This window comes from Mauremys reevesii, unplaced genomic scaffold (assembly GCF_016161935.1).
Source record: "Mauremys reevesii isolate NIE-2019 unplaced genomic scaffold, ASM1616193v1 Contig35, whole genome shotgun sequence".
Lineage (NCBI taxonomy): Eukaryota > Metazoa > Chordata > Testudines > Geoemydidae > Mauremys > Mauremys reevesii.
In genome coordinates, this window is record NW_024100846.1 from 91,476 (window position 1) to 105,842 (window position 14,367).

A 14,367-nucleotide genomic window follows, 5' to 3' on the forward strand; every position below is an offset into this window, starting at 1 on the left:
TTCTTTCCCTGCTTGTAGCTTCTTGCCTGGCTCTTCTTCTCGGGCTCTTCCTCCTTTGACGGGAGGACGGCCTGTCCAAAACGCCTGTCCCACCCGGTCTCCTCGTCCAACAGGCAGCCTCGTCCCCTGCCCTGGGGCTGCTTTGGCTTTTGCTGTCTGTTCATGTCTCTTGGTGGCCACCCTGTCTGTGCTACGGAGACTAGGCTGTCACAACCCCATGCTGGAGGAGGGCTTTCCGTCGCTTGAGGCCCACCCACCGCCTCCCCGAATGCCCTTTAGCTACGCTGCGGGTTAGGGCGGCGTGGCCGTGTTGCCCAGGAGCGGGTTTTCCCTTTTGCACACCTCTGACGGACGGAGCTGTTTTGACTTAACTGTTCAGCACGCACCAACCCTCGGGCCTGGGCTGCACGGGGAACGTAAATCAGTGCGGCTACATCAGTCCGCGCCTTGGTCGGAAGAATTCTTCCGTCGACCTAGCTCCCGCCTTTCGGGGAGGTGGATGGCCGGCACCAACAAGGAAAACCCTCTCCAGGACCCTTCTCCGGGAACAGTGCCCTTCCGTTTGGGGAGATTATGCTGCTTTAAAAAAGAGAAATTGTTTAACTGCCTTTCTCTGAGGCAAGGTTGACTTTGTATTGCTTCCCTCGTGGCTCCTTATAGCAGTTGTGTTCTGAAATCTTTAGGGTTTGACTTCATTTATGATGAAATCTTGCTGTAACTTTATTCTAATTTTCAATGAGTAACTAGACCTGAGCTGTTTGGTGTGTTAGTGGAGGATTGTTTAAAAACCTGGGATTCCACTTTCGGCTGCCTTTCCATTACATTTCCTCTGAAAGCCACCGAAAGCCTCCACTTCCCACATAACTCCCTCAAACCTGCAGTCATCAGGCATACAGAAGATGCTTACAGTTTCACTCCATACGAGTCCAGTTCCTCGCTGTTTCCTGTCTAACCACTGCACACATATGGTATCCCCTCCCTACCCGGAGCTGCTTCCTGGCTTTTGCGCTCAGGACAGGAAAATGAGAATGGAGAGGTAAGCTGTGCAGGGAACTCTTCCTCAGCTCGCACTCCACCCCCCAAGGGCCTTTCGAGGTCTTCTACGGACTTCAGGTTTCATTTGATTTCCAAGGTTTATGGGCTCATTAATTAGCCATCTCTCCTAATGCAGGGATCCTACGGGTCAGACCAAAGATCGATGGCCCAAAAGAGCTAAGAAACAGAAATAAAGGTGAGCGCTAGGTGTTACATTCAGATGAACATCCAGAATCTGACTGTGCCCTGGCGTGTTCAACGCTGCCGAAAAGAAGGAGCTCGTCAGGTCCCTCTGCTAGCACCCAAATCTGGTGGCTAGTCGGTCTGCTGGGAAATAAGGAAAAGGAAATGAATTAAAGGAGTCAGGCAATAACAAGGAAATGAAGAGGTTTGTCGAACGGGTTCTGTCTGATTGACTGTCTTCCCAGCTACCCATCAAAGTTAAAGACCTAGCCCAGTATCCTGTCTGCTGACAGCGGCCAATGCCAGGTGCCCCAGAGGGAATGAACAGAACAGGGAATCATCAAGTGCTCCATCCCCTGTCGCCCATGCCCCGCTTCTGGCAAACAGGGATACCTAGCTAGGGATACCGCTGGCAAAGCGCCATAGATGGACCTATCCTCCATTAATTTATCTAGTGCTTTTTTGAACCCTGTTATAGTCTTGGCCTTCACGACATCCTCTGGCAAAGAGTTCCACAGGTTGGCTGTCGGTGCGTGAAGAAAGACTTCCTTTTGTTTGTTTTAAAGCTGCTGCCTATTAATTTGGTTTGGTGACCCCTGGTTCGTGTGTTATGAGAAGGAGTATATAACTCTTCCTTATTTACTTGGTCCACGCCAGTCATAGATTTACAGACCTCCCTCGTATCCCCCTTTAGTCGTCTCTTTTCCAAGATGAAAAGTCCCAATCTTATGAATCTCTTCTTAGATGGAAGCTGGTCCATATCCCCTCATCATCTTTGTTGTCCGTTTCTGAATCTTTCCCATTCCCATATATCTTTTTTGAGATTGGGGCGACCGCATCAGCATGCAGTATTCAAGATGTGGGCATACCATGGATTGATATTGAGGCAATATGATAGTTTCTGTCTTATTACCTGTCCCTTTCTTAATGATGCCCAATGCTCCGCTGCACATTGAGTGGATGTTTTCAGAGAACTATCCACAACGACTTCCAGATCTCTTTCTCGCGTGGTAACAGCTAATTTAGACACCATCATTTTATAGGGATAGTTGGGATTATGTTTGCCAATGTGCATTACTTTGCACTTATGAGCACCGACGTTCATCTGCCATTCGGTTGTCCCGTCACCCAGTTTTGTGAGATCTCTTTGTGGCTCTTGGCAGTCTGCCTGGGACTTAACTCTCTTGAGCAATTTTGTATCATCTGCAAATTTTGCCACCTCACTGTTTAGCCCTTTCCCCAGATCATTTATGAATAAGTTGAACAGTACTGCTCCGAGTACAGACACCTGGGGATAAGAGAGGGCAGATCCTCTTCTGACACTGGCAGACCAGGTGCCAGCTCATGCCAAGGCCCCTAGGCCTTACTGAAAAGTGACAAACGCATGGCTGGAAACTAGTCTTGCTCACCTGTTTGTTAGTGTTGTTAAAACTGGCATTAGCTTTATAAAAAACGTGTTTAGAGTTTATGACAAGCTCGTGAGTTGCTGCATGCATTATTCTCACCTTTAATAGCCGTAGCCCATGTTGTAAGGTGATATATAAGCGTTGGCACTAAAGCTGTAAACCCCCTTGCCGCCGCCCCGCCACCAGTCAGGAGAGAAGTATTACCAAGTGTGAAATGGTAGTTTATCAGAAGAGGCGTCATCTCCTTTCCAACAAGAGAAGGCCCTGACTGAGACATCAGGCAAGCCACTGTGGATCATCCGTGGACAAAAGACTTGGTTGATTGCTCCTCCTCACACACCTCCGAGGAGGCAGAGCCCTGCACAAACACTTGCCCCCATCAGCTTGAGCTCTGGGGGAATGGAATAAAAATCCCTGTCAGGAAGAAACTGTTGTTCCCCCCTCCCCACGATGCTGCTTGGACTTCAGGGAGACGGCACACCTTCTAAGCAGCAGCAAGGGATCCTGGCTGTTTGGCTAGGGTTAGCCCTAAAGGACATACAGAGCTTGCGTGTTACAGCAGCTTCTACTACCCCTGGGTAGCAAGATAGAGTCAGGGTGCCCAAGGGGTCTGTCTGTGACTCCATGTTAAGGCTGTTCTAGTGCCTGAGGAGTTCACACTTGATACTTGGTGGGTGAAATTAAAGTGAGGAGCCCCGCTGCCTGCCAGCCCCAGCCGCCGGGGGCTGCTGCTCTCTGGGGCTCTGGCCAAACTAGAAAGGTAAGTTTCTAGCTTGCCTGGTTCAGAAAACCAGAAGGGAAAGAAAGAGAACCCACATTACATTTTTTAAAAAAAGAATCCTCCTGATTTGTAAGCCACTGTCATGATTTGGGGGATTTTCCAATAGCGAGGATGGCAACAATGAGAAGCTAAGGGTTATTATGTAGCATTTAGATTACAGTAGGCTTGGGGGGGGAAATCAGGATTGGGGCCCCTGTGTGCTGGGTGAAGCACGACACCTAGTGCCTTGTCTTGATACATAGAACGTAGGCCGGGTGGGGAGAAGTCTGTGTAACTCATGCAGTTGTGGATATACACGTGACCTCAAATATTACCAACCGCCCCACCCCACCCCCCAAAAATACAAAAAAAAAAAAAAAATCCCATCTCCCCAACAGACCCAGAATCTGGAAAGCATTTGTCCCTCATACTGTTGAAAAGACTCACAGCAGAAAGAAGGAGTCCAGCTTCTTAAATAACTCTCTAGCAAGACAAAGAAGAACCTCTCACATCTATAGACTCACAAAACACTTCCAAGAAACTGTAAAGAAAGAAAAACACCCAGATTTTTCTGCTACTTCAAAAAACATTTGCTTTAAAGAAAGTATCACAGTTCAACTCTTTTCTGCTTTTCTAACCAGAAGGTTCTCCTCTAAAGGAGATACACCGATCCTGGAAGCACTGCAATACCAGATCAATGCATAGGGCAGACAAAGCAAGCTTCTGTTCTAACCCCCCCTGCTTCAAAAATCAAGTTAATATACAGTCCTCACATCAAGGATGTATCAGAGATTAAACTGATAAGAACAGACACAACACTTTGATCTGAGCTCCAAGGAGCCCAAAACAATACTCACATTCTGCTATGCACGCACACCCCTGCGCCCACCCATTTCGACCTCACCAGGACGAGCTCCCAGAACCGCAACAACCACCACAACTCGGGAACTCTACCTGAGAATCACTTCCCCAAAATGACTCCAGTGGAAGACTTCGAGGCAAGAACCCTTAACACACAATTCTGTTCAAAGACAGACAAGTCTTGCAGATGCCTTCCTCTCCCTGGTTTCCCCTCTATACTCCTAATTTCCATAAAGCCACCCACTGACCTGGACTACCAATCTCTCACGGTTAACTCTTACAGCAAAACAGGGTAAAGAAAGCCTATGCAGGTGCTATTCCACAGCCCCGAGGCTCTTTTCTGCTCCTTCCCACAGAACTAGCTCAAACAGACAGTCAATTGCATCAAAGCAATTCCTTGCCATTTGGGGCATTGGTGCCCCATAGTCCCTCTGAGGTGATCGGCTGGTTCCTTCTGGCCTGAAACGCTAGGAATCTGACTCAAAGGGCCACAACCTTCCTCTTCTTCTGCGCCTATGAACTAGCACTCATCTGGGCAAAACGTTGACCGTTTCCTAAGTTAAAACACTGGTGTTTTCCCCACAGGAAAGGGATGGACAATTTCTCTTCTGTGGGAAGACGAGGGAAACCATGCAATCACCTTCTGGAAGGTATATTAAGGAGGGCGGTGGAAGAGCCCTCACGGACTAGACTAAGAAAGCAGCTCTTGAACTGACCTTCCAACAATGACAAACTAAAATCTGCAAGAGCAGCTTTTCAACTCAGGGGCCCAATAAGAAGCCGTTACCAATAACTAACCGAAGAGTTACAAATGACTCCAAACCAGACACTTTTAGGAAAAACCAAACGTTAACACAAACAACAACGCATTTCTTTGCTGCTCTTCAACCGTGATACTCTCCTCCACCGTTCCTCCCAAAAACATACAAAACCAAAGAGCCAGTAGAATGCACATCACAAAACAGTCCCCTGCTAGCTAGGAAACAATCTCACTAACATGAGAATCTTAAAGTAAATAAACCATTTTCAGAGCTCTGAGCTTTTTTCATATACTATAGATAAGCTTCAGCCAGTGACACCAGTTCAGGTAGCCCCCTTCTGTTTTTCTCACAGCAGGCAACAGCCTTGCCAAAGCAAAGCCTTAAAAAATTGGGTACAAACTCATAAACATTCCTCTCCACGGAAAAATGCAAAGGGAAATAGGCTGGCCAGGGCCATGAGGACAATGGCCCAGACAAAGAGGGAGGGACTTGGTCCAGGGGTGGAGGAAGACAGAAAAAGGGACAGGCATGGGATTGGCTTCCTGTCTTTTTTCCTTTGCTCAGCATTTTACCTGTGACTGTAATGGGGAGACTTGAGAAATACCTGTGATGCTGGTGAGGTAGGTGGCTGCCCCGAGAGCACAGAGCTGAGCATTTTCCACTAGGTTGCTGGCTCCACCCTCAGCGCCTGGCCATGATCGTATAGTGGTTAGTGTTCTACGCTCTGGCCGCAGCAGCCTAGGTTCGAATCCGGGTCACGGCATTGCTTTTTGGTGGGGAGGGGCTATCCTGCAGCACGCCTCGTGGCTCAGTCTGATGGCGTCCGTTTGCAAAGAGAGCCATCAGCCGGTCCTTAGTTTCTGCTTGGTAAAGGCAAGTCAGTGGGGTCCATTGGTCAGAAAAAGAGTACCAGGACTTCTTGCTGGGCGTCAGGGTCCAAAAGCAACACATTACCTACTGGAAAGGGCTGTGTTTCGAATGTCCATCCAGTGTGCGTTGAAGGGAAGGATCTGCGTGCCTGGGAAGCTGCGTCCCTCCAGAGGCGCTTGAGAAGCCAAAGGGGCCATGGGTGAGTTTGCGATGAGGTGAGTGTGAAGTGTGGAAGGGGGAGGGTGGCAAGAGGAGGTTTTGAGAGGAAAAAAGGTGCTGCTGAGCTGGTAGGTGAGGGTAAGGTCCCAGGCGGGTGTTGTGTGAGGAGCTGTGTAGGCCCGAAGGCGTTGTGCTGGGCAAGGGCAGGTGAGGAGGGCCAGGGCTTTTCCCAGGGCTATTACTGCAGCCAAAGCCTTTGGGAAGCAGAAGAGGGCCATCTCGCTAGAGGTTAAATTCACAACTCTTTCAACTCCCAGAGCCCTTCTACAGCACAGATGATTTGTATACACCTTCACCGTGAGCCAAATTGGCAGGTTTCCGGGAGCCCTGTGAGTCCGATGTTGTTTTAGTCTCCCTGCTGATTTATTAGGAGAATAAAAGATGGACACCAGAACTGAGGCAGACTACGGACACCGCATTCTGAGAAAACAATGGTGAACCTCCAACTCCAGCAGTGTGGGCCACATAGACAAGTAACCAGCACCCACAATCTTTACAAGCTTTTTTCCAAAATAACTCATCTTTTGGAAAAATAGGTTGAGCCTTTTTGACAATCTGGCTAAAGATTTTAGTGCCTAACTGGGAGCCTAGTTCTTCTGCAAATCTGGCCCTAGCGGTGGGTGTGAGACCTTCTGAAAATTCTGGCCAATGTGTCTGGAAGCTCCAAGAAGCATCGCAACTTTGAGCATTTATTAGAACAGGATGAACAAAACCTTCCTTCCTTGACCTACAATCACCTTGATTCCAGGTTGAGGTTTCAAGAGAATTGATTTGATTCTTAGATGCACTGCGAAACAAACACCCTCCTGTAGACATTGGAAGGGGGAGGCTGAAATGGATCTGCCACTAAACCACGTTGCCTTTCATCAGTAGCCACCTGAGCAAGAGGGTAACCACTGGCCTAGAGGTGAAAGGCCCATAGCCCATGCTCAGAAGCCTTCAGCGGCTAGATCTTAGGAATGGAAAAGCTTAATGATCTTTCTCCGGGGTCTTACTTCCAAAGACTTGTATATAGCGCTGGGTGAAAGGTTTTTGGATGAATATTATATTTAGTGAAATATTTTGGTGGACCCAAAATGATTGTTTGGTTTGGTTTGGTTTCACCAAGAAAAGTGAAAAGAAAAGAAAAAGACCTTGGGTCAAAGTGCAATGTTGTTCTAATTTAGGTTAGGCTCGGTAAGAAGGAAAAACTAAATTGTTTGCACAAGTAAGTGTATTTGTGTAAAAGGGTGCAGAGGCTGGGCTTTAAGGGGCAGATAGCCATATTGTAGTAGTTGGAAGCTTTGCTTTCCCCATGGCCTCTAAAGAGTTTCTGAGCATTCTGAAGGAGGCCAGGAAGTTGCATTCTTCCGCTTGAACTCCAAGCGAGGAAGGCAAGGTAGACTTTTGTTGAAGAGAATAATTCCCTGACCAGGAATCGAACCCGGGCCGTGGCGGTGAAAGCACCAAATCCTAACCACTAGACCACCAGGGAGATGACAGTTGGGGGGGTTGGGCATAACTTTCTAGGCCTACTTTCTGTCCAACTGAGGCCATTCGTTCATCTTCAAAGGAGGTTAACACAAGCTCTGAGCTCTTTGTTTCCTTACGGTTCCCTTCCTATTTTTAGCACTGATATGAAAAAGAAACAGAAAACATATTAAGACAATTTCCAGTATTGTTATACATTGAGGCCATGTCTTTTTTAAAAAAAAAAAACAGTTTTGTTGCTATCTTGTCTTGCAACTCTCCATGGGCTTACAGAAATGTATGAGGGATGAATAAGATGTGGTGGAATCGTCAGCCTTAAGCAATCTCCATCCCAATGAAGAGGGCTGGTGGAGGATTTGAGAAAGAAGCAGTTATCTCAACTACTGAGCGCTGGCGAAGATATAGAAATAAGTAGAGAAGCTCTAGATGGCTGCTCAGGGGGAGGGGGGCAATCAGCTTCTGAAAGGTTATTTTTTCCCTCTCTTGCCTGGGCTAGAAGAGACTCAACTCTCTTAGGACCATGGAATTGTCAATGTGTCTTGTCTTCATGATGTACTAAAGGTCCGAGACCGCCTCAGCTGGTTGAGAGGACAAAGAGTGGATTCCGTTATGCTCTGAGACTCTAAGGGAGAGAGTGATGTCGAAGAGTGCAAGATGAAGCGCCCAACGTGGGGCTTGAACCCACGACCCTGAGATTAAGAGTCTCATGCTCTACCGACTGAGCTAGTCGGGCTAGGCCTCAAGGGGTAGCAAAGGCACAGACAGTGCAAAAGAAGAGCGAAGGAAGTTTCTTTGCGTGCTGAGATTCGTTTCCTGACATTTGCCTTCTTTCCTGGTTCCTTCGCTCTCCAGCTAGCAAACAGGGCCCGTTCCAAGGCTAGTTAGATGCTGGTGTCTAGACCAGAGAAGTGGGAAAATCATCTAGCAGCTGCTCAGAGAAACCTGGGTGGGAGGGTGGAATTTAGGATTCTCCCAGCAGGAGGAGGTGCTGTTTCTCAGAAAAAGCTTCTCAGCGCCCAAAGAGGGGGCAGAGAAGACAGTTCCCCGCCGGCCGCCAGACACATCTTTTCGCAGGGAATCAGAACCCCCTGCGGTAAAACTCTTCCAAGGATGTGCAGCTCCAGGAATGTCAGAGAAGGGAAGGATTGTTTGCTTTAGGAGGTGGGTGCGGGAACCTGCAGGTCCTTAGGTCCCTCCAGCGTCCCATGAAAGCATTTGGGGGGAAGGGGCCGGGATAGACAAAGACAGGAAAGACGGGTTTGCGGCTCCTGTGCAAACACCATGTTGCCAGCGGTCCAAGAGAAGCGGGTGGGGGTTCGAGCATTTTGGCTGCTTCCTGAGGGCACGGAACTCACAACCTGGCAATGCTCAGAGCCCTGTTCCTCGGGAGTTTTCTTTGTGTTGGTCTTGTGATGCTGAGGGAGGAAGCTGAAGCATCATTTGAGTTTGTTTCAGTGCCTTCGGTTGGGCTAAGGTTGTGACCCATTCATATATATAGTATGAACTATATACACTAACTATACTACAAACGAATAAAGTTAACTACAACTATATAAATCTGAATTATATATACAAGAATTAACGAGAGAAACTACGAGTAGCTAGGGAAGTGGAGGTCAGCTAAGCCGCGCTCCACTGTTCCAACGACCGACACGGGCAGTAAGAAGGAACTGAGGGGCGGGTGGGTCAGCAGTGGTATATATCTGGCGCTATAGCGGCGCCACTCCAGGGGGCACCCATCCGACCCACCGAGTGTTGCTTGGTTAAAAATCTTCCGACGAACGTGCACGGCGTGCGCACACCTAACTGGAATGCATATGAGCAATCACTCGAAGAAGAACTCCTTCTTTCTTGTATATTGCAAAGAAACCTGGTGTTATTTTTCACCAAGGAAGCTGGTAGATGTTTGAACACAAAGTATTGCAGCTTGGGAACAATTCCCCCAGAAATGGCATCTTCCCCCCCTCCACCCCGGAGCTTCCCTGCCTGAACGTAAAGAGTGCGCAGCGCGCGTCTCTCTCCCTTGCTGCTGCTGCTGCCGCCTAAGGGCTACAGCATAAGAGCAGTGCTAGCTGCTGTAGCACCTCAGGAGGGAGGACCCTGCCATTTTGGCAACCCTCCTCTCCCGCTACCTGGAGGAGACACGAAGGGGACTTCCGGCCAGGAGACGGACTTCACTCACCTTAGCAGCTGCTGGGGCTTCTGTGAGTGTTTGACCCTATGATTCCGCTTCCGCCCCCGCCCCTGCCCCTGCCCCATGCTGGGAAGGGCAGCCCCATCCCCATCCACAGTGAAGTTATGGTGAGGGGCAGCAACATGGAAGGCCACCTGTGATGGCAACCCCATCCAGTACCCATCATAGAGGAGGTGAGTGAGCTTTCTGGACCTGAGAGGGGCCCTACGAGCATGTGCAGTGACTGTGGTGCAGAGTGAGTGTGCTGTGGGGGCAGAGGGGCAGAGGAGGGGTCCCTCCCCTGGAGCTTGCTGCTGCCAGTGGTGGTGATGGGGAGTCCTCTCTGGCCCTAGCCCTGGGGCAGCCTGTCTGCACCCCAAGTTCCTCATCCTCAGCCCTGCCCCACCCCAAAGCCTGCACTCCCAGCACCGAGCACACTCCTGCACTGTGAACCTCTCATCCCCAGCCCCACCCCAGAACCCTCACCTGAGGGGAAAAACATGCAACTTAAATTTGGTGGTCAGTTTGGAGTATCATTTTGTTTAGCACGATACTTGACTATTTTACACCCCTTCAAAGTATGTAACTGGTCGTATACAGGTGTTACGAAGTGGGAATGTGCTTAATGTTTTCTCTGAATAGTGTCTGTGTGCCTCAGTTTCCCCAATGCATTTCTTAAGGCTCTAGATGGTGGGATAAGGGGGTGTGATTGTTGTAAAGCCCTAGAGGGCCAGTGTGATGCTGTCTGCACAGAGAATGGCCGAAACCCTGTCTCCAGGCAACTGATGGCCTGAGCCCCTCCCCTGCAAAGGTGCCAGCTGAAGGTGTTGGAGACAAAGAGATCAGGTGAGCAGAGAGGAGTGGGGGCTGGAGGGGGTTTGGGAGTCTGGAGCTGGCTGGGGACCAGGCGTGAAGTGCAGACAAGGGGGGTCTGGCTCACTGCCCCCAGAATGGACCCGGCCTAGGGGTCCGGTTCACTGTACCTACAAGCTCTGTTTTACACCCTGTTCCTGTCATCGAATAAATCTCTGTGTTACTGGCTGGCTGAGAGTCACGTCTGACTGCAAAGTGGGGGGGCGGGACCCTCTGGCTTCCCCAGGACCCCACCTGGGCGGGCTCACTGTGGGAAGCGCACGGAGGGGCAGAGGATGCTGAATGCTCCAAGGAGACACCCAGGAAGGTGAAGCCGTGTGAGCTTCTTGCCCAGAAAAAGTCTGCTCCGAGGGAGAGGAGGCTCCCCAAAGTCCTGCCTGGCTTGGTGGGGAGCAGTTCCAGAGCAGCGCCCAGGGACTCCGTGACACCCGGTACCCACCACAGGGAAGGCGAGTGGGCTTTCTGGACCTGAGAGAGTCCCTAGGAGCATGTGCAGTGACTGTGGCGCAGAGTGAGTGTGCTGCGGGAGGTGGGGACGATGGGTCCCTCCTCTGGAGCTTGCGGCTGCCGGTAACAGGGAGGGGGGTCCTCTCTGGCCCTAGCCCTGGGGCAGCCTGTCTGCATCCCAAGTTCCTTATCCCCAGCCCTGCCCCACCCCAGTCTCTGCACCCCCAGCCCTGAGCACCCTCCTGCACTGTGAACCCCTCATCCCCAGCCCAACCCCAGAGCCCACACCTGAGGGGAAAAACATGCAACTTAAATTTGGTGGTCAGTTTGGAGTATCATTTTGTTTAGCACAATACTTGACTATTTTACACCCCTTTAAAGTGTATAACTAGTTGTATACAGGTGTTACAAAGTGGGGCTGTTCTTAATGTTTTCTCTGAATACAGTGTGGGTGCCTCAGTTTCCCCTGTGCATTTCTCAAGGATCTAGATGGTGGGATAAGGGGGTGTGATTGTTGTAGAGCCCTAGAGTGCTAGTGTGATGCCGTCTGCACAGAGAATGGCTGAAACCCTGTCTCCTGGATACTGATGGCCTGGGCTGCTCTCCTGCAAGGTGCCAACTGAAGGTGTTGGAGAACAGAGAGATCGGGTGGCCTCCTAATGCCTGGAAAAGAGACAAAGGCCAGAGGAGGGAGTGTCAGTGCCTGTGCAGACTTCCGGGGAGCGCACGGTGTGGAAGGGGATGCTGGGATGCTTTGGAACAACTCCATACAAAGCCAGTCAGGACTCTGGGGGAGCTTTCTCTATCGGAGCAGACTGTCTCCAGTGCAGGAAGCTTACACCTTCCTGGGTCTGACCTCGAAGCATTCAGCCCTTCCACACTGTGCGCCTTACGCAGCCAGTCTGCCCAGGCAGGTCCTGGGGCAACCAGAGGTCCCTGCACCCCCAACTCCACAGTCAGACGTGACTCTCAGCCAGACAGTAAAACAGAAGGTTTATTAGATGACGGGAACACAGTTTAAACAGAGCTTGTTGGTACAGAAAACAGGACCCCTCAGTCAGGCCCATCTTGTGGGGTGGGGAGCCCAGAGCCAAGTTCTGTGTCTCTCCCCATTTCCCCAGCCAGCTCCAAACTGACACTCCCTCCTCTGGCCTCTGTGTCTCTTCTGGACAAGGAGGCCACCTGATCTCTTTGTCCCCAACACCTTCAGTTGGCATCTTGCAGGGGAAACTGAGGCACCCACACAGTATTCAGAGAAAACATTAAGAACATTCCCACTTTGTCACAACAGGTGCAACAAAATATAATACCATATATTGAAGTAGGCAAGTGCCGCTTCTGACTTCCAATTTTAATTGACCCTTGTAATCTTGTGGCACTGACGCGTTGTAGCTTCATTTTATATCGGCTTACAGGGCGGGAGCGGGGGGGCACCACCATTTTGGGACCCACCAAAAATTATACAAACCTGTCGCCTATGGGCGGGCATGGGGGTTTCTGGCAGGCGAGGGAGAAGGTGAAAGGAGGCGAGTGGTGGGGGGGGACTGACTAGGAGGGACGCAGCAAGCCAGCGGGGGGCTAGGGGGTGAAGAGGGGTGTGATGGTGGGGCCTCGCAGGGAGGGGGCAGGTCCTATTTTACTGCTGTGATCTGGTCACCCCATGTGCAGTTTCTTCCTGCCCCCACCGAACCTTGTTTCGATGGGGCGGAGCTGGGGAAGGAGGGTTTGTTTCCACGGGGCCGGGCGGCGCTGGGGGGGGAAGAAGGGGGCAATTTTATATTAATAAGGAAATGTTTTATAAATTTTAATAAAATAAACATTAGTGAAGAAGATCAGTTGGAGAACTATCAAAACAAATTATTTTCCTGATATGAAAGTGCAAATCAGCTAATTAATATATGATGCAATGTATGTAATAGATAATTTTGTTATTATTTATATAGTCATGGAAAGTAAATAATACATGGAAGAAACGAAAGGGGTTTTTTTAAGTGTTTTTTTGTTTTAGTCATCCCTGCCGGGGCCCCATCGAAACTGTTCGAATTGGGCCCCGCACTTCCTGAAGCCGCCCTGACAATGAGGCTAATCATCTAGTGGAACAAGCTCTGCGAGGGACGTGGTTAAGTCCCCATCACTGCCCTGTGTAAATGAAGACTGCAGCTCTTGCTGCAAGACACCTGGTGTGTGGGTGTCCCTGTTCCCCCTTCAGAACCTCTGGTACATGGTGCTTCCCTCCTCCCAGTTCAAGATCCCCATCATGTGGATGCTCCCATCCAGGATCTCTGGTGGGTGTCTCTGTCCCCCACCCCATGAACTAGCTCCAGTGTGTGCTTTCCCCTGCCTGCCCCCATCCGGGATCTGTGGGTGTCTCTGTTCCCCTTTTCAAGATCCGTGTTGCAGGGGGGCATCCCTCCCCCCAAGTCAGACTCCCCATCGTGTCGGTGCTCCCATCCCCCCTTCCAGGCTCTGCGGGGTGTGTGTGTGTGTCTAAAAAGAGACTGTGTCTCACTGTCTTGCCCAGGCTACACTGCAGGGGCTATTCACAGGTGCGATCCCACTACTGATCAGCACAGGAGATTTGACCTGCTCTGTCTCCAACCTGGGCCGGTTCACCCCTCCTTAGGCAACCTGGAGACCCCAAACTCCCCTGGGATCACCATATTGATGCTGAACTTAGTGCGGACACCCGATCAGCACAGCCCCCTGCAGCCCAGAACTCCTGAGCTCAAGTGATCCGCCAGCCTCAGCCTCCCCAGGAGCTGGGATCACAGGTACCAGCCACAGGGCCCGGCTTGTTTCTCAGCCTGGCAGCTGGAGCTTTAAACTCTGCTTGTGAGCTCTGTGCCTTGGCCAGACGGGGACAGCCTGGAACTGGGAAATGCTTCTGCTCCCCCCGCCCCCGTCTCATGTCGAGCTGCAGGCACCGCTGTCCTCCCAGGTAAGATCCCGGATGTTTCGGTGCCCCCTTTCCCCGCCCAGGTGTCCGGGTACCTCTGCCCCCCCTACAGAATCCTGGATGTGTGGGTGTCCGTCCCTCTGCAGAGGATCCCGGAGTGTGGATGCCCTTGTCCCCCCCTACAACATCCTGGGTGTGTGGGTGCCACTCTCCCACCCGTAGATCTCTGGTGGGTGGGTCCCCAGGGTGTGAGTGCTCCCATCCCCCGATACAGGCTGGGGGGGTTATAACTGGCTCTCTCTGTCCTGCCCAGGCGGTGCTACAGCAGCTGTTCATAGGGGCAGCAGCCCCACTGTCACCCTGCAGCTTTAACCTGCTCCAGGGGTGACCTGCTTCACCCTCCTGTGGGAGCC

General features: G+C 50.8%; 3 non-coding genes across 3 annotated transcripts; all 3 read right to left on the minus strand.

The window, feature by feature from the left end:
- Window positions 1-4,040: 4,040 nt before the first annotated feature.
- On the minus strand, window positions 4,041-4,235 carry LOC120393858. Its single transcript, XR_005592146.1, has one exon. It is a non-coding gene; the product is annotated as a U2 spliceosomal RNA (small nuclear RNA).
- A 3,262-nt stretch (window positions 4,236-7,497) lies between these two features.
- TRNAE-UUC lies at window positions 7,498-7,569 on the minus strand. The gene has a single exon. It is a non-coding gene; the product is annotated as a tRNA-Glu (tRNA).
- A 656-nt stretch (window positions 7,570-8,225) lies between these two features.
- Window positions 8,226-8,298, minus strand: TRNAK-CUU. Its single transcript has one exon. It is a non-coding gene; the product is annotated as a tRNA-Lys (tRNA).
- Window positions 8,299-14,367: the final 6,069 nt, after the last annotated feature.